The sequence below is a fragment of the Chelonus insularis genome, unplaced genomic scaffold, assembly GCF_013357705.1.
Source record: "Chelonus insularis isolate UGA/USDA-ARS -01 unplaced genomic scaffold, ASM1335770v1 contig_330_pilon, whole genome shotgun sequence".
NCBI classification, from domain to species: domain Eukaryota; kingdom Metazoa; phylum Arthropoda; class Insecta; order Hymenoptera; family Braconidae; genus Chelonus; species Chelonus insularis.
In genome coordinates this window covers 138,135-159,377 of record NW_023276499.1, presented here as the reverse complement: position 1 = coordinate 159,377, position 21,243 = coordinate 138,135, and the positions used below count along the sequence as shown (strand labels likewise).

General features: G+C 28.6%; 1 protein-coding gene across 4 annotated transcripts in view; it reads left to right on the top strand.

Annotated features, from left to right (window-relative positions):
* The window catches only part of msi (musashi), an 88,022-nt gene that overhangs the window by 15,968 nt on the left and 50,811 nt on the right, over positions 1–21,243 (top strand). For all 4 annotated transcript variants that reach the window (XM_035081959.1, XM_035081957.1, XM_035081962.1 and 1 more), the window contains one exon: positions 6,993–7,027. The gene's annotated coding sequence lies outside the window, so the exon portion shown is untranslated. The remainder of the gene's footprint in view (positions 1–6,992; positions 7,028–21,243) is intronic.

The window sequence follows — 21,243 nt, the reverse complement described above, 5'->3', positions numbered from 1 at the left end:
CAGAGTAACATGTGTAAGAGTGTAAAAAATGGTAGTATAAAGTAAAAACTTTTGAGGTAATTTTAATCTGGCTATAAAGGGGATTTGGGTAGAAGAAAATACCGATCTCGTATGCGTGTCTCGAGTTGCTCGTTTGTTCACATTGACCTGCAGTCTAGAGGTCTTAGACGTGCATCATGTCGCCATATTTTAAATTTACCATTTTTTTATTTACTACAAATGGGCTTTTGTTGTTGTACATGACACTTTAGGTTTGATTTTCAAGTAAATATCTTCATAAAGTTGATTTAAATATTCTTGGAATTCTCAATTTAATTAAGATAATGAAATGAATTCATTGTCTGTTTGAATCTATTCGGATTGTATATCATTAATTTTATTTGTTTATTTCATAAATGAATACTGGATTGTTTAAAACAAAAAAAAAAGGATTTATTAAGAAAAATAATGATGATAAACTTTTTCTAAAATTTATTGGAATTTATTCAAATATGATGATTTAATTGAGTCAATTAATGTTTGGACAGTTGTGCTGGTGGGATCTGAGGGAATATTTGACAAAATTTGTCAAAAAGTTTACTGACGCCACGGTTAAACGTGTCGAGATAAATGTCGTTGTTGTAAGAAATACATCATTTATATTTTGGTCGAAATGACACGCAAATAAATGTATCAGCCACATTTATTTGCGTCAGCTTGATTTTAGGTAGAGTTAATAAATCAGAACTTTATGCTAAATTAATCCGCTATTTGAATACAAGATTATATTGAATTACATTGGAATGAAATATTTATTAATTAATACATTAATTGGCTATCTATTATATATCAATGGAAAATTATTATTTGTATTTATTCATTTGCCTACCTCACTGAATACTTTTATTTCTCATTGATAATGATTAATTATAAAAATTATTCCAACGAAAAAAATCATTAAATTAATTTTTTTTGTTGATAAATTTAATAAAGACTATTTGTTGAATTTTGTTGGCATCCATCGTAATATGAAAAATGTATCACTGTTTTGTCGAAGCACATTTTATCTTATCACACAATGGAAGATCATCCCCATCACCAAGATTCGAGAAGCCAAGCTAACTAAACTAGGATTATTGTCTCGAATTAAGCGCTTTCATTGTACTGTGGATTTACGAAACTTGAACAGCTTTAACTTGGTTCAAGATCTCAGACTATATCTATCTATTTTAGTCTATACTTCAGTACATTATCTATAACACAAACTCCTCATGGCCCTCTTCCATCTTACCCCAATAACCAAGACGCCAACTTCCTGTCTACTTTCGTTGACGTCTTCGACGTCTCTTGTCTGTCGTTGGCCCAACAATAACTGTCTTCTGAAATCTATCTTATACTTTACTCTTTAGAAATTTCTGAACTTTACTAAAATTACCATCATGTTACTCATCAAGTAAAATTATCGTTCAATTAACAGTTTATTAGAAAAAAAAATTCTACTCATCTTACTTTCCATTAAAATTGTTTTTTCTTTTTCACCAAAGACATTATCAACTCATGGATCTGTTGATAAAAATTGAAGAAAATATTATTGAATCAAAATATTTCTTTTCGTTGCAGCATGTAAGATTTTTTTTGGTGGAATTTACGAGTACTTTTCGTGTCGTACTATCAGTATATTAATGTTAAGTTTATCATGATTCAATCATACAAATTTGCATGTTTGGAAGTAGATAGTGAACTGAACTTTTCATTGTGCTATCTTGTATTTAAAAATAGATAATGATGTTGAGGAAGTTGGGTTTGAATAGTTGGAATGAATTTTACTTCAATCAAGATTTATTTAATTAAGTTTGGGATAGGATAGCTTAGAAATATTATCGTTTAAATTCCTTGTTTTCAATAGAGTACGTATATATTTTATTTTAATGTTCGACCATAAAGGGCTTTCTGGTGACACCTTTAATGCGTGTTGATTTGGGAGAAAATATTTATACAGACTATGAAGTTGAGAAAGTTCTCATTTGCAGAAGTAGATAGCTCATATATTTTTTTGTCTATGAAACGACGTCGAACATGGAAGGGGCGGCGATAACTTTCACAAACAGGTCACAAGGGGACCACCGACCGTTCGTCATAACGGATATAACCCCCGCAATGAGAACAAAGTGTAGAGAACTCGTTGAGAAATTTCAACTTTGGGCTTTTGTTCCTCTTTCAACGTTTTCTTAAAAGCTCTACTATGGCTTCTAGTTTTATTACTACTCCACCAATTATCTTTGCTCTCGGCTGGATTGTTATCGGCATCTTAATTGCTAAAATTTATTCCGCAGATAGGCTGTGTCTAAGCTTTGTGTTAATAACTTTAAAACGATTAAACTAATGGGATTGAATACTTATGAAAAACCTGAATAAATTTATTCAATCTCGTAGAAGTGCATTACTAAGAAAAAAGGCTCTTTAGAAAGATTCCTTGCTCGAGATCAATCACATAGCTTCATGTAGTTTGCTAGATAATCATATTTAATGTTGAAGAATGAAAAAATTACGAACAAGTCATTAATCTCTTGAAATATACAATTTGCAATAGTGCGAAAGAAGCGTGGTGATATTAAATCTATCTTTTATCTTTCCGGTTGAATTATCAGAATTTTCGTTTCATCCCTTGGATATATTCACGAGAGCAGGAGCTGACTACAAAAGAGCAGTCTATTTAGCTTAACGAGTTATTAATCGATGATTTAACGCCAGTAAGTTCAATCATGCGAGGAGATATGGTTTCTTCTTCTTATGTATGCTATATCTACTCTCTTCTCCACTAAGAATACTCCAGCGTCATCTGGTCACCCTTGTCGTAACTTTTTTTCCCCCTTTCCACCCTTTTTACTGCCTCTTATTCACCAACCTCCTCATTATCTCTTCTCGAAAGTCTACATGCTGCTTCAATTCGTATACTAATGAGGGTTTTCACTCAAGTTAAAAGTTAAAAAAAATCATTACTATAAGTTTTTATCCTCTCCTGGCAATTTGTGAGAGTTTAATGTTGAATATTATTTTTTTTTCTAATTTTTATTTACCATTGAAAGTAGTATTTAAATTAGTTTTAATTATTTGTAGTCAGTTATTATTTGTATCCTTTTTTTATGAATATCAGGAATTTAATTTATTCAGTTGATGTTATATTTGGGAAGAAGAAATAATAGAGAAGTAAATAGAGTTTCTTTTATAGTCAAGTGACACATTTCGCGAAAATTCTAAAGGTGTCGTTTCCTTATCAATATACAGCTTTAGTGAACTCATAAAAACTATTTTTGCTTGAAGAAATGTATTGTAAATATATAATATCAGAAAATGTAAAAGATATAAATCCGAATGGGTTTGATATTTTTATAGGTAGTTTTTATGTGACTTTTATATTGAAACCATTGTTGTGTATCAGTAAAAAAATGAATTTGATCAAAATGGTTGTTTTATTATTAGAAGATCAATAAAAAATTTCAAAAATTATTATTGGTGCACTAGATATTATCTTCTATGAAATATTTACAATGTTTTCATTTATGATATTGAGTGTTGCAATTTTTTTTATTACTTTTTTGCGTACTCTTACTGTAATATTATTTTTCAAAAATGTATGATTACTGTTTTTATGTTGCCATGGTAACTAGACTATATTAAGATTTATTTGCTTAAAAATAACACAGTTTTTAAAAATGAAATATTTACTTACTTTATTGTACATATAAAGATAAATATTTTAATTTTTAAAAACGAATAAATTGATAACTAACAAAAATTATTGATTGTATGAACTAATTTTAAACTATTAAAGCAAACATGTATTTTTTATTATATGCAATAATTTTTCTTATGAGTGTAGTTTTTTAAAACAAATTTAAGTTGATTAATCTTGCCTGAAAACTTATACATCAAGTTCTCAATTTTTTTTATTTTAAAAAGCGTTTTATGGTTATTTATTCATGACTAATTGAGACAAACTAGGTAGACCATTTCGGCTGTAAATAAAAATAATTAAGTGAGAAGCTTTAAATATTTTTTTAAGAGTAACTTTGAGTCTTCTCAAGTTAATTTCGACAAAAAAGAAAATTTGAAGAGTTAAGATGCTTTTATTTTTGTTCATTTTTTATTCTTGAGAATTTTTTTTTATATTCAATGTATTTTTGTTACTTGGAAGTTTTTTTATCTCGAATATTAAAAAGCAATAAACTTTTTGATCAATCAAAAACTTGATAAAAATTCATTTACCATATTTTTATATTCTGAAAAAGTTGGCTTGATAGTAAAATACCTTATTGTTCGATAACTGACAGCATTAGAATTTGCACACGACAGAGTGATCCAAATGATGTATAAAAAGTTGTTTGAAAACTTATCGAAGGTTTCAAACTATGCTACAACATCCAGAATTCTCACTTCTACTTGTTCGTCATTCTTCCGTGTACCTCGTGAGTCCAAGCGTCAACACTACCTTCTTGCTCTCCTTTCGTACCTCGTTGTCTTTGTCTTCTCTTCACGTATGTATAGTCTATAAACTTTAACCTCCACATAAAGAGATTCTAGACCTCTACGACCTATTGTTGTATCAAAGTAACCTTAGACCGATGCATCTGTTCTCAAGCTGCTGAAACAGTTTGAATTTATATTTAGATTTGATGAAAAGTTTTTTCAAAACTTTTATATTCTTTCATTTTTATCTTTTGTTGCTTCGTTGAAAACCTTGGATATAGAATGATAAAAATTATGGTGAGAATAAAAATCTTGGAAAAAGAATTTTCCTCTTAAGAGGTGCAAAAATATTTTACTTAGCCAAGATATTAATTTAAAATGCATAAAAACATTAAATAACTCTTTTCTCAGTTGTTTGTTTCATTTTTTCTTTTTTTATTTATATTCCATTTTGATAATAAATGTTTATTCTAGAAAGCAGAAATTAATATAAAAATGTATAAAAATGATTTTTAAAAAGATTTAAATTTATCTAATTTAAAACTTTAATTGAAGAATTGAAGTTACGATGTTATATGTGGAGGAGGGAGTGTTGGTGTTTGCTCGAAGCCTAGGATCGAGTGTCAAGCAAAAAAAAATCTAGCACGTATGAAATCGGATGCTCTCGCATTACAAAGTATTCCATATCTTGAAGTTGGAATGAAGGTTACCTATATATTTTTCTTTGGCTGCACTCCAACTTGAGATATTGATGATAGTTTGTATCCTTGAAAGCACAAATGAGAGGGTATTATTGTCTTGTTTATTTTTGGTATTGATGTTTATCATTCCTTGATCGGATGTTAAGTACGTACATGAACAACGAAGGGTTAGATAATGACCTTTTTATTTATATTCCGTGACATTTTGAGTTTGTATGAAAAATTTTACAAGGTTAAAACATTATTGGCTGCTAAATCGAAGAAATAATTCTCCAAAAGCCTTGAAATCTTTCCAAATCCATGTTTTTTTTTTTTATTTTTTCGATAAAATGAAAATTTTTCTAGTCTGGCTGCATTACGATATGTAAATTTGGAATATAAATTACATCTAAAAGATCAGCGGTTTTCTTTACTAGTGATAAAAGATGTTATTGATCAGACATATTTATTCCTGTACGTTAGCCACAGGAAACTTAATCATGTAATATTTTTTTCAAGTACTTAGAGTTTCTATTGTTGGTAAAACAATAACAAATAGGAAAAAAAATGATATTCAAGATGAATTGAGGTAAATCATCAATAATTGGAATTTCTCTAAGGATGGGTTCTGAGATAGTCTTTCAATCATTTGTCCTCTCAATTTAGGAAAAATCATTTGTATCAACATCGTAGCGATTGATATTTACAAGCAAAAGGCGTTCTAGACGATAGTCAATTAATATGAAAAAAATATTCGTATGTTATTTTATAGGTCTAAAAAAATTTAATAGACAGTGATACATTTTTTAAATACTTTGAGAAAATTTTTATGAGAGTATACATCATAAAATTATACGTGACAGCCAATAATGAATCTTATTAAAAATACAAATATTCATAAAGATTATTTACCAGAATATTACAGTTTTAATTTAAAAAAAAGAAGATCAAGTTTAATTATTACATTCGTCTCATTATCATATTATGGAAATACTTTCTGTGTGATAAATTTAAATTTTAAAAATTCTGTTAAACACTATTTGAGTAAGTATAATTAGTGAAATAAAGTTAACTGAAAAAACTGAATACAAAATGTTTGTTATGAAATTTTCTTGACAATTTAGTAAATTAGTATACAATAATGAAATAATAAAGTGTTGAGTATATATTTTACCCAAGTATTATTAGCTAATTTGACTACCATCCAGTTTCTCACTAGATTAGAAAAAACAAAAAGACTATTTGAGAGCACTCGCTCCAAATGTCTACCACCTTGTCAAGTAGTTTGTCTACGTGAGCACTTTCGTTTTCTACCTTCTTGGTGGTTGAGCAACTGGAAACTCCACCAAAGCCTCATCTAAATCGAAAGAACACGACTTAACCTATCTCATGGTCTTCAACTCTGACCTCAAACTTATCTCTCTCGTTACTCTTTTACTCCTCCTTCATCTGACTAATTGAGTTTAGTTCTACAACTACTAACAAACCTCTCGAGTCTTTCGCGATCCTCTTAACTCTCCTCAAAGAGAAGAAAATTTACTTATTCTTATGAATTGTTGAAATTCCACAAATAAATCCTTTTTTATTTTTACAAAATGGACAACAGATCTCATAAATATTTTTTTTTAGTTTGAAGATAAAATAATATTTATCTTGTAAAAATACTATTATAAATATTGCTTCAAAGTGAAATAAATATTTTTTATTGCATTAGAGAGAAATTCATTAACAAATTAATTTTACCTGAATTACATTATTAAAGTTATAAAAAAATTTACTATGTTCAATAGTTTATTTTTAGTCTTAGATAATATTTTTTTTTCATCTTAAACAATACACTGATTAATAAAGTTTTATTATTTTCAGATTCTAGTGGACTCATTGGCGAGAGTACTGTTGAGGTAAGTGGATAAATCAAATTTGTTGCGGTTATTTTGTTCAAAATAACGAAAATTCATCAAAATAAAATGATCAAACTCGAAATTATCAAGTATTTGTTGACGGGAGATATCAATTTCGTGGATGTGCATTGGCCGAGAGTGCTATGTACGCCTCGGTGATTATGGATTACCTAGTGGACGATAGTCACCGGCAGAGATAACTTGGGTTAGTGGTAAATACATATACAACAATATCTCCGTGTTGTATATGCTATTGTGTCGGGCAATCTCTATATAATAGAGAGAATATACGTAACCTCCTGAGGGTTTTAAGCAGCAATTAAATTAAAATATATCCTAGTTATATTTTCATATGGTCAACAAACAGCATATGATATGATAGACAATATTCCTGTTGGATAGATTATTATTCAATCCATTAGCTGTATCTAGGATTTATTGTTGATTTATTTTGTTTTCTACAGTTATTAATAACTATTATAAAAATTAAAGAGGATAAATTGGAGTGATAAACGATTGTTTTTTGAAAATAATTCGGTGTTGAACAAAAAATCTTTCATAACAATTTCACAATTATTTTGATTTTATTTTTTACTAATAATTGATAGTGATATTTACTTGTAAATTCTGTAAAACTCGAGTATTAATAATTTTTACTGTTTTTTACTTACGTAGAGTTCGTTATTTCGAGCTTTCTTTGTTTTAATACAATGAGACTGTTTCTGATGCAGTGTAAAGATGGGTATATTATGCATTTAAATAGAGAACAGCAGATAATAATATTTCTATTGTTTATGAAATTACACATGATCAAAATACTAGTTTTTAAAAATTTCTTTCTCATATAAATTATAAGTGGAACAAAAATATATACATTATGTGTTATTGAAAAGACTATTTAATTTATTTAAAAAAATATTTCTTTCAAATTTATGCTTTTAATGATTTTTTATAATAAAAAGAAGCTAGAAATGATTGAAAAAGAGTTATTTATAGATCGAAGTTTCCTCAAAAGCAGATAAAAAAAAATAAAAAAGACTGAAGATACAACTTTTGTCGGAAATACCACATTAAGTGAATAAAAAAATGAATAATTTTCCTTATAAAAAGAAGTAAATGTCAGGGTATATTAATCCATAATGGCGAAACGATTAGTCAAGGTTGGTGAAACTGGTGTGGAAGCCACTAGTGCTGTGCTGACAGTCACACGCGGGACCTGCGAGTGATTAATAATCATCCCTGCACTGGTATCAGTTGTCTTCCGGTTCCCATTTCCATCCCATCCCCTCTCTTTCCCTTTCAGCAATTGTCGTAGTCACCGAAAAAATTTCATATTTATATCTTTCCCACTGGTAGCAAAATTTTTTAAATTATTTTTCATCAACAATTAATAACAATTTAAATGATTAAACAAGCTAATAATATTGTCACTTAAGAAAGCTTTTAGTAGGTTTGAAAGGTCATCGATATTTAGCTGATATTTTTACTTGATTTTGGGAAAGAGTTTAACCGTAAAAACTGCCTCCATTGTACACAATCTAAATCGTGTTGGTTCGACCATATGTGAAAGGTGTACGAGGGCGGTAGTATCATATAGGGATGAATTATTTCGTGTCTCTTGCACTCTGCACCTCGACACTGACGCCTCTCTCGTTGTCTGCTGTTCCTCTTGGACCCTCTGCCGTTGACAATGTCATCTATAATGTTTGCGTCCAGTTTGTGTCATATTCGTATCTTTTTTGAACCTCCTGTGATAATATTTACTTACGCACCTTCATCAAGCTAATTTTAAATAATAATTTATTGAATATCAACAAATATCAAAATTCCAGTTGAATTAGTTTGTTAGTAGAATTATGTATGACTTTTAAAATTAATATATAAAAATAATCTGATGAAATAGAATCTCTTGAAAATGTATAGATATACTGAATGCATTGTTAAGTGAGATTACTGAATCAAATAATCCACATTTTATGGAATACGAGTGATTAAAGTGTTGGTGGTGTGTAGGGCGATATGAACGTAGGTGATACTTAAATAGAACAGTGTGGAGGTGTGTAGTTATTTCAATATTATTTTTTAATTTTTAATGTGAAAAAATTTTACTTATGAAAAAGTTACAGTTTTTTGAAAGTTCATTGTTGTTGTAACACTTAAAAAATTATAAAAAGCTTTCAGGATTAATTAAATATTATTCTAAATAAAATATATAATAAAAATGATGATTTATAGCATAAAATATCATAGTGTATGATAATAGAAGCGTAATAATAATCACAAATATATCAATTGTTTTCCATGAATTATAATTCTGTCGTATGAAGATTTTGTAGATGATTTAATTAATGACACATATATGTCCGTAATCATATCAATAATGGAAAATAACAACCAAATTAACGTTCCAATAATTTATAAATTATTTCATTGAACTTCGATGTATTAACTGCAAATTTGAAAAATTAAAGTGTTCAGTAATAAATCAGTTAAAGTGTTCAATAATTAAACACCTAAGTGTTTACAATGTTGACCACCATAAATAAACTATAGCATTTTGGTAAATGCCTAAAACATTTAAAATTTATCTTCAAACACTGCTAATCAAAAGTGTTTCGTTTCAATATACTTTATGTGTTTCAATGTAATGTCATCTATTTGATGAATTCCAATGCATTAATAGTGCATGTAATGTAAATCGAATGCACTTTAAGTGCATTTTAGTCCAAGTGTTGAATTTTTGAGATGCCTTGCCTAATATGGGACTTATAAAGGAGTCATTTAGTAATTATTTATGTAATTGGTAACTCATGGTATTTCCGAATTATAATTAAATATTCCAATAATATTACGGTACTTATACGTGGCTATATTTAATTGCTGCCCTGAAAATAATTTAATTCTTGATTAAAAAAAAATGGAAATAACTATGAAATACCTTCTGTAACTTTCTCATAACTGATGTTAACATATTTCTGTGAATATAGAATTTAATAGTGAAAGGAGGCACTAAAGCGTCCCAAAATACCTCATAGATCAAAGAAATATTCTTATGTCGCAAGCCGCATACTCCAATGACCGTGATTTCACGTGGGAATCCATTCGCGGATACCAACGACTAATTTACGAGCCAATTAATTCGCGTGCGAACCACCGAGAAGCTCAAACCCTCTATAGTCCAGGCCATTGGCTAAGTCTGTTGGAATTTCGGGGATGAATACATTTAGGGTTTGAGAGAAAGTCTTTATCTATTTTCGTAAACCGAGTAGTAATTCAAGCCTTAGTCAGACAATGATGTATTTACTAGTTCTTTAATTATTCATCTTATATATATATATAATTCAGGAGATTTGATTTGATTGTTCTAATCATTATTCTATCATGTCTGTTAAGTGATTGAGCTAACGTTTATGCACTTTGCTGGTTAGAATAGATCGACACGTCCTCGTAGAATTAAAGAAGCTTTTACTTAGGCAAGCAAAACATTTTCTTTTCATTAAATTTTATTATTTTTTATTTGTAGTCATTTTTCAATCAATCCTCAGATTTTTTTGGAAAATAACTTTTGTCACGTCATGTGGCACTTCGCGTCGATGCGTTTTTTATTTAAAAATAAAATTAAGAAATAATATTATAATAAATCAAGAGCAATAGAGTTCTTAAATTTAAATTGGCTTTTTAATTCTTTTTTTTGAAGTTACAAATAATCTTATTAATGCTATCCCATCATCAATTTATATTTAAATTAAAGAATAATCCATTATTATTCAAAATACACTTTTCTCTCAAAATTTTTGGAATGTCACATTAGTGGTCGTGGTCATTTGTTTCAAAAAGTAAAGTAGAGTTGGAAGTGAATTTCATCAAGTAAAATAATATCTAATAGTTGAATTCTAGGAGTAGTGTTAATTAATGGTAATGGATGCTCACTTTGTAGACTATTTTATTGTCACTTGAACCACCATGTGAGTATTTTACATTACATCACTGTAACTCTATTGAAAGCTTCGATAAAGTCTTGATGGGATAATTTATGCTCTAATTATGCTTTAATTAGGGCTCAGTGAAAATTGAAAAAAATTTTCTGGTCAACATAGTAACTGTGATCATTTGAGGGAAAATAATCTAGGGATCATTAAACCTACATGGTGTCCATAATAATCCGTTGATTAACTTTGTTGAAAAATAACGAAAAATCTTCTTAAAATGAATTTACCATAATGTCCAACGAAAATGATATCTATATTTTTCAATAAAATAAATATAACTGATAAGATAATTTAAAACGGTTAAATATTTCTATTTAAAAATGTTTTATAGCAACATATTTATGTACTACGAAAAATATGTTTTCCGTTGTTGGTTAAAAGGATTGAATTCACACAAGAGAATAGAGAAAACTATGAGGGAGGAGTCAGGTTTTGTTGTTTTTATTTTAAACTCTCATTTCTTTACTTTACGGTGAGAGGACGCGGTTTCACGAATTACGCTAGAACTACTCTCTGCAGCGTCTGCTTGTTTTATATAAAAGGTCGTCTCGTGGTATCTTTAATCTTACGATGTACGCAGCTACAATAAAAAAAAAACCAAAATTTTTCATGAAAAAAAAATCTGGATATGCATTATTTAAATATTTCTCTCAATTCAGTATTTACCTAGTTATCATTTTCATTAGCATTCCAATTTTATTCACTGAAAAATAAATATTTATTTAAATAATATCAGCTTTCTAGTAATTTTAAATGTATCAATTGATTTTTAATTTTTGTATTTAATTCATTACACTGGACAACATCAATGCTGAGATGTCATATTTTCCATAGCAGAAGTAATAAAATAAATAAATAAAAGTAAGAAATAATTGTTACATTGGAATGAAAGTATTTTCCCAGGTGATATCATGCAATTTCTTCGATCAATTTTAGTGTTCACTTTTTCTGATAGAATAAGTCCCTGTAGCAGAAGCCAATTCAATCTCCAGTGTGGTTTTGGTCACGAGTTTGGTCACGAAAGCCCCTGTTCAATTATCTCGGGCAGTGACCACGTACTCATGCTCGATTTCTTCGACTATTAAGCGACAAACCACCGAGTTCTTTCTTCACTATATTTTTACTACTTCTTACTTCTGTATCCTCGTATCTTACCAAATCCACCAGAAACTCTGCCAATGACAACCGTATAATTTTTACTACAACTCGACTGGAATATTTTGCCATTTTTTGTTGATAGTAAGTTTAGATGGAGTTTTTTCATAATATTTAAATGTCGATTATATTTTATTCCATCTTACTTGATAAAACTGTGAAAGAAGATGAAATAAATGGAAGTGAAAAAAGAAATTTTGCAGGGGAAACTTTGACGAGTATTTGAACCTGGAATGAACTCAGTATAGCTGTACCAATCTTGGAGACAATCACATTCAGTTTAAACATCGTTTTCCTGGCTATTTTATTTCATTGTTAGTATGTTGAATTGCATTGAGTGAAATGAGGCAATTCACTTTATTTAGTTGCATACGACCATTATTACTAAATAGAAATTGGTGAGTTAAATTTTTGTTTTATTTTGATTTTTAAAAAAAAATTTATTTCTCTGAACTATTTACTTTGTATTGATGTTATCTTTTTTGGCTTCCTATTTCATGCAAATGTGAATAGATACGGTATTCCGTTTGGAAAAGTTTTAATAGAAGAGTATCTTCAATTCATCAAAAAGTAAATCTCAAGTTATTTGCATGTTTTCATGCTGCAGTAAAAATTCTTTATTATAAAAAAAAGCTTAAAAAAGCAGTTTGAAAAATGGGCATTGTCATCAGTATCTTGGAAATTTCTCTTATAAATAATTGAAACTATTTCTCATCACTAATGTACTTATATATAATATTCAACCCCATCTATTTTATTTTAATCTTCATTTCAAAATCATTTTAATTTGAGTATTCCCTTTCCCAAATGGTTGGCACGCTTTTACTTTCCCAAATGTGTCTATCGAGTCCACTTCTTCCATGATCCTAAAAATAAATGTCGCAGCTCATCAATTTCCAGAAGACGTTACACGCGCAATTAGGGTAACTCTACTAACACCTGCCACCCTAGTTTGCTTCGGGTGTATTTCAAGTTTTTCCGTGATACAGTTACTTCAGTATACACACCTTATTTATAGTCTACCTGAATTTCTAACTAGTAAAATTTTGCAACTCTTGAAGCGGAAGTATCGTTTGCATTACGTCGTCAGTGTGACGGCTGAGTCGACATTTGTATACTTGTCTATGTTGAAAGATAGACACATATGCTGGTGGCATTGAATCGCATCCAGTTACGGAGGCGAAAACATCTTCACTTTATCACATTTTATTACCTCTGATTCACTGCATACTTAGTTTATTCTAATTCTAGTATTATAAATGATTAATTTTTTCATTTATTATAAAATTTTGCTCAACTTTATTTTTAATTTTCCAGCATATTTAAGAAATAATTCAATCATTTTATTGTATAGTTAGGAAATAAAATTTTAGTTTGCTCTAGTATATGCTTGAAAAAAAGTGAATTTTTATAATATTCCAAACGCATTTCTTTCTATATACCAAAAATGAACGACCTCAGATTTTTCGCGTCCCAGCCACTTGTTTTCTGGCGTTGACGGTTCCGTACGGCCGATTAATTCACAACCGAGACATTTCCTCGGTAGAGTTGGTTTAGGATAAAAAAAGATAAAAAAAATTGCTATACTACGATAAAACAAAAAAATAGAAATAGAAATGAAACTAGAAGTTACTGAGAAAAGTAGTAAAAACCTTGCTACTGTGAATAATGGAAAAACTCGATACTCAAGTCGTCAGTAATTTCATCAGTGGTAGAATTCCATTGGAATTTGTTGACAATACTTTTTATGAACTTCAAACCAAATTGAAATATTAAATAACACAAGAAACTGGATATTTTCTAATTTATTTTGAATAAAAAATATTTTATTAAATATCAAATTTAACTTATGAATAAAGCAAAAAATGATTAAGAATAAAACACCGACATAAATGATTTAATGTTTAAGCAAAGTCACTTTTAATATTAAATAATACTTTTCAATTAAATTATTCAATAGCCAGAGTGTTTCTAAAGCTGTGATTGTTATGCAATTTAGATAATTAAAATTGGAGTAATAAAACCTAATTATTTTTAAATTAAATAAAAATTCAAAATACTAGAAAGTTTAATAGATTCAAGAAGTATGAATATTAATTCATAAGAAGCAGAATTTTCATTGACGATTTATTGATTTTTAAACTAATTTACAGTTTTGTATTGATGAATACAGAACTAAAAATATACATCATGATAGAATATCATGTTTTTCTTCTTCTTTATTTCCAATGCAGAACTTTATGCAAAATGCATTTCCATTTTACAAGGTAGAAGAGTCATTGATACTTCCGTTATGGCACTTAATGCCTCTAGGATATTTCAATGTTCTAGAAATCCATCTGTAAACCAGGAAAATCCTAGTATACGGCTTATTCTATCCTCCTCAGTCTATGTTCTTGCGACTAATGTAGCAATAAACATGCATCTGGCTGAAACATAGCTGGATGAGACATAAAAGACACCCAAACCATATTCTATAAACTTCATTCTGGCTTCTGAATTTTCGCCAAAAGTATTTGGTTTCATAAATATAATCAAATGATGCCACATTTTTTTTATGAATAAATACATAAATTTAATTGTCAATAGAATATTTTAGTGAAGATTAATAGATGCCGATATGCAATGAATATCAATGACTGGAAAAAATTTTTATAATTAATGTAATAATCAAGAGAGAAATGCAGATTAATTGATACATCAATTCACCAACATTGAGGTCGAAATATAGATTCAGTTTACATTTTAGATTTTTTTGTTTATCAGTTAAATTAGTAATATAATAAAATCAACATGATATATCTGTAATTTTATGAGTTTATGTTGGTAACAAAAGAAGAATTATTTGGAGTATTATTAATATATATAATCTATTATAGAATATGATAATTTTAGTTATTTTCAGATGTTTGTTTAGTATGAGTTGATTAACATAACTCTGTAATTGATATTGATTGCAATATTAATGTAAATTAATTGGATTCTACAATAAATATACCTAAAGCCCCAGTATGAATTCAAGTAATTCGTATAGTAGTTTTGATAAAGTTAATATTCAGAAAAAAATAGAAGTCAATAAATAAAAAAAAAACTGACGTGAATTTTTAAAGTTTCTATAGGCTAGATAATGAAGGTTTGAAATTTGAAATTTCATAGAAACTTTGTTTGAGTTTTTCCATTCCTTCTTGATTGGAGTGTAGAGAAAAAATCAATAATTTTTCAAATTCTTCATTTTCTTTAGCTTTTGATTAATAAATCCAGTAGTTTATTAATGTAATTGCATATTGTTTTACAAATTCATCAAATAAATACCTCTATTGCCTGATAAAAAAGTCACTGAAACATAGCTAAGTAAAATCAATTATTTGGTTCAGTTATCAATTTAGTCATGTCTTTTTTCACATTGCTATTTTTCATCAGAGCAAAACGTAGATTTCTTTTTATGTTTTATGTAAAGTGTTGATATTCCATCAGAGAAAGTGATTCTAAAACATGGAACTAAAATGAAAAGGTTCTGATGAATTTCAATTGAACTTTTCAATTTATCAATAACATTAAAAATTGACTGATTAACTGGAAACTCCGACAAAACTACAGTATTTATTGTTCGATAAATGAACCAAAAGTTAAATTTCCATAATACCCAGTACTACAGGAAATAATTAAACAAGTACAAATGATTTTTTATCAAGTTTGAATATCGATGATCAAAGTTTTCATGACAGTATGAGGTAAAGATCCAATAATTTGTCCAATTTAAATTCAGCCGAGTACTTATTAAAACATCAGATGCAAGTTGATCATAAGTCTGGGTCGGGAATTGATTCAGAGTAAGCCACAGGTTTCCATTTGGATGAAACTTGTCGTAGCAAATGCAGATACTCCGTTCTAGTTTCTAGGCAAATAGATACGTCTGGTGGCTGGTATCCTCTATGTTAGCAGTGTATATCTGGTTTGGTGTAGCTGAAGGAACCTTCGAGTTTGGTATACGGCTAGTGTATAGAACAGTAGACTAGTGAGACTACGAAATGAGAAAATGGAGGATTTGGGATAGAAGGAGATGAGAATCAGGACAAGATAGACTGAAGGCAATACCTTCAAATGGGAAACTAAACACGTACCAACCTCGACAGCGTGTTGGGTAATTATGGAAGCTATACCCATCCTCTACTCACTCTTTGCCAGCTCACAGACTCGGTAATGATAGTAATGACCGAAACGTGCAAGTCCGATGGAGAAGAGTGATGAGTAAGGCAAAAGGATCTCGTGTTTCGTATCATTAAATCCCATAGTTGTACTACAATGGTGGTGAATGAGTTTAGAATGAGGATTTTTAGGAAATTTCTAGGTGATACAGTTTATTTCTCTATTTAATCAAGCGAATCGTATTCGTTGGCCGGGGTGATGTAAGGTAAATCGACCAGTAAATAGATGACGCAGGTCGGGTGATGAATGAACTAAATATATAATTAGAGGATAAATTTAATATCATCTTATATATCATAATTAATCTTCAAACTTCTCTTGTTTTATTTTTATATATTTTCTTTTCAACTGAAAAAGTGTTTTTCTTTATAAACAATTTTTTTTGTCAATAAATAAATAAGTAAATTCAAAGAAGGATCGAGTGGATTTGAAAGGATAATATTAATTTCAACTATTAATAATATTAGTATTAATTCAAAGATTAATTGAGGATATCTCAATCATCCCTTAATATATTAATATCAAATACATCATTATCAGGGTTGATTTGAAAACCTAATCCCTTCGGATTTATGTTGTTCAATTGTGATTTGATTTACGAAATTAGCTCAGTGATTTATTAACAGTTTTTCTCATTTTATCATTTTTTATATAAATAAACACAAGAATCACTTCAACTATCTGAAGCATTAAAAATATTTCGTTAATATTTGGATGTTTTAAAGGATGAAAAATGACTCTAGAATGCGTCAAAGAAATGTCTAGAGGGGTGGCAGACAAAGTGCACGTAAATATGGACGTGAATGTGTGTTTTATTTAAAATATATTCTGAATGATTAAAGGGTATTAATTATTTTTTTTTAAATAAGAATGTTTGCTCGGGATACGAAATGTTTAAATAATTTTTTCCTCTATTGATATTCTTGTTAGCCTAGTATATCTACATGAAAAAATGAATTGCTCAATTGGTATAATTAACTCATTGATCATTTGGAAGAAAAAAAAATGCAAACCACGAATTTACAGTATTCAGACCTTTAAAAAATAATTTATTCTATTTCTTGATCAATTTACATTTAAAAATAATTATTAAATAAATAATAGCTTCAATAAATGCATTATAATTAAAATCTTTGAGTATTAAATAAAATAAATATATTTTATATGCAGCATTTATAAATGATAATAGTTCGTTATCTAGTGTAGCATACTATTTGTAGACAGAGGGTAAAAGAAGAACAAGCAGAATATCGTAACGAGTTCGTTAGATGTTGGGTATTTTACGGAAATTCGCCCCTGGCTTCGCTCCTCTTTTCCTCTTCTCTTTTTAACGACTCTAGAGGATCTCACGAGTCTTGATTTTCTCTGCACCTGTTGCAATCCCAACGTACACGTCTTCCCTGAGCTTTTTCCCACTTTTCTGATGTGTTACTAACACTAGAAATAAAAGTATTATACTGTCTAATATTTACAGTTTTATACTTTTTTTCCGTTGCTGTGCAAATCCTCTTCGGATGTGATTTTCACAAGTTTAAGTTTTTTTTTGTCATTTTTGTGGCTATAGTTAGTAGAGGTATTCATTTGGGTTAAAATTAAATAACTACACTGTAAAATTTTTACAAAAGATTGTTACAATTGTTTTAATAATTAATTTAACATTTTTGAATGCTAATGACATTTGAGCTGAAAAAATTCAATTAAAATTTATTTATATTTTATATTAATTGATTCTTTTTATACCAAGTGTATAAAAAAATAAGGAAAAGTTTGATTGAGAATATTTTTTTTTAGTTAAAATAAAATGAACTGTTGAAATCTCTTTTTACATGACAGTTGGTACTAGCAAAAACATTTTCTGCAACTACGATATAGTTTGTCCGGGACAACGAGCTCAACGTTATCAGACTTCCGCGTAATAACACTCGTACATTGCAAGAGTATAGATGCTGTACGGCTAAACGGCTTATCTGTAGACCAATGACTGCGTATACCACCCTCGAAAGGCTGTCGGTATTCATCATCCCTTCTCTTTATGTAATAGTCATTGACAATGGCCGCAATCTCACTCGGATTTTGTTGACATGAATTTTCTTGGAGGAAAATAATCTCGAGATTAATAATCGTTTCTTTTAATATTTACTAGTAATACTGAAACACTAAAGAAAGAGTTTGGATATAGTGGGAGAGTAAGGGGATGTAGAATAGGTAAAAGAAAAGCTAGAAGAGATATTGAACGTGAGAACAATACCGCGTGGTCTGAATTTTAAATTAAAAAAATATAAAAAAATGAAAATATAGTGTATAAAATGTAAATTCTCGGAAAATATGATGGAGGTGGCATTGAAAAATATTTCTTGACAAGAGTATACAAAAAAAAAGAAGTTAACAATAAAAAATGGATACATCTGTACTAACCTAGGATAATATGCACTGCTTTTGTAGTATTCTTTTACTCACCGCATGAATTTGCTATAATTTATAATTACCACACATTATGACAATTGTGATAGTCATTTTTCAAACATAATACGGAGATATGAAAAATAAGCTTATTTATGAGTCAAGAATAATCTTAAATAAGTCGTGTATATAAAATTTTTATCATTACAAATAGTATACATATTTATACTCATCAGAGAAGAAATAATAGTTTTTTCACTTATTTTGAATTATTTATTGACACGAAAATTTTTGTAGTAATTTTAAATTTAATTTCTTCCGAAATTTAAATTAAAGGAAATATCCATTTGATTTGATCCAACATTAATTTACAAAATTCTGTGCAATTTGAAACCAATATATCCAGGGTTTATACACTGAATGAAATTTTAAGTGAAATTTAGTATGTTGACGTCGTAAATGGAGGTCATATCGAAATTGCAACAAAATTCATTTGACTGTACCATAAATTTTAGTGTCTATTACAATTTTTTTTTTAATGTTCTCAATCAAAATAATGGTAACCAATATGATAAATTTTATATAATAACTAATAATAAAATTAAAATATCAAAAGAAAATACCAAAAAATTTTTAAAATAAACCAAATTAAATAATATAATTTTTAAAATGATCGTAAACCTCTCGAGTATATGTGATGTTTTATTAAGTAAATTTTCCTATTAGTAAAACATGCAAATATCTTCCATTTAAGTGTAGATAAAAAATAATAAATATCATTTTATCATGTAAATATCTCTCTTGAAAATCTAAAAACGCATCAGAATAAATCAGTCTATGTTTCAATCTATTTTGCTAAATAAATTCAAGGATTTTAATAGTTTAAATTTCCAATAATTTAACGTCATGTCGAGCGTGTAGATAATAATATAACGATCGAAGATAATTATTCTACTTAACATGACGTGACGTGCACAAATTTTTGGGAATGTTGGTGTTAAAATATCTTCTACTATTAAAATACACAGCAGACAAAAAATTGATTCTTTTCTAACTGTTTGATTTTTCATAATAATTATTAATTATTGATCATTTATTTCTCTCAATACGAAAAACTTCAATTACTATCAAGAGAAATTATTTTCAATGCAATTATTATGATCAATCAAATCCAATACTATTGAAGTAAATAAAAGCTTGACAAAATGGAGCAATTATGATTTTTATCGAATGAAAATGAATGAGTATGAAAAGTGAAAAAAAATTCTCTTGCAATTAAAGAAAATTGTATACAGGTGGGACGAGGGATGAGAGATAGTTTTTGAAAGAGGGAAAAGATACATCTACCGATTGAGCGACCCTTATCTCGATGATACGCGGATATTCCTGGAATCATTATCTCCTCGCGTACACTGGTGGAAATGAGCAAAAAAACTTGGGGAATGAGGAAAGAGTATGACTAAAAGAGGGTTGGATGCAAGGAAACACGCTAATGGCCAGACAATGACCGGTGTTGCAAGCTTTCCGGAGCTACAACTTTAACGATGCGTTTTCGTTCAAAGCTTGCTTGAATGGAAATTTCTAGAAGGCCTCCAGCTACTGTGGGATCAGATAAAAAATCCGGAACTTTGTTTTTTTCTAATGCCTAGAAGTATTTGAATACTGATACCTTTATTTTAGTTTGTTGTGCGTCAATACATTATTATAATGGCCAGGCCTTTCATTTTGTAAGTTTCATTTAGTTTATCTTGTATTAATGCATGCGCCAAATGTGCTCACAAAGTAATGGTATTTAAAAATAAACTTCTGTTAGAGGGAGAAGTTTTTAAATACCTCAAATACAACTTTATCTTTTAAATTTTGTTGGATAGCTTTAAAGTACTTAGAAAAAAAATTGGGTTGAAGTGGGATTAATTGATTCTAAGAATTTTTTTTTCTTAAAGAAAATTTATATAAAGAATTTTGAAGATGTCATCAAATAATAGCTGTTAGCTACATTTTATTATGTTGTTTGCTTCATAATATTATGTAATTATTAAATACATTTAAAATGTCTTTCCAACGTTTCTCTCTCTCTCTCTCTCTGCTGGTATTAAATTTAAACTCCTCGAAAAAATTATTTCATATTTATTTTTTAACTTTAGAAAATCTCGACATGTATGAAAACAACCCTCTACATTGAAATATTCATTACTCACTTTGACTATTTGCATGACTTTAATTCCGCAGTTTTTCTCAACGGCAATAGAAGATTCATGCAAACTCAATTATTAAAAGCTTCAAGAATATAAAATATAAAATCACAGCATATTGCTAGGGATTTTTATTTACATACATTTTTAAAATAAAAATGATTTAAAAGAACATAAACAAGGAGGATTGATCAAAATGTCAAAATGGAAAATAAGCTAAATTATTAAAATTCCATATTTCATATTTTATAGCCATATTTTACATTCTTTTGAC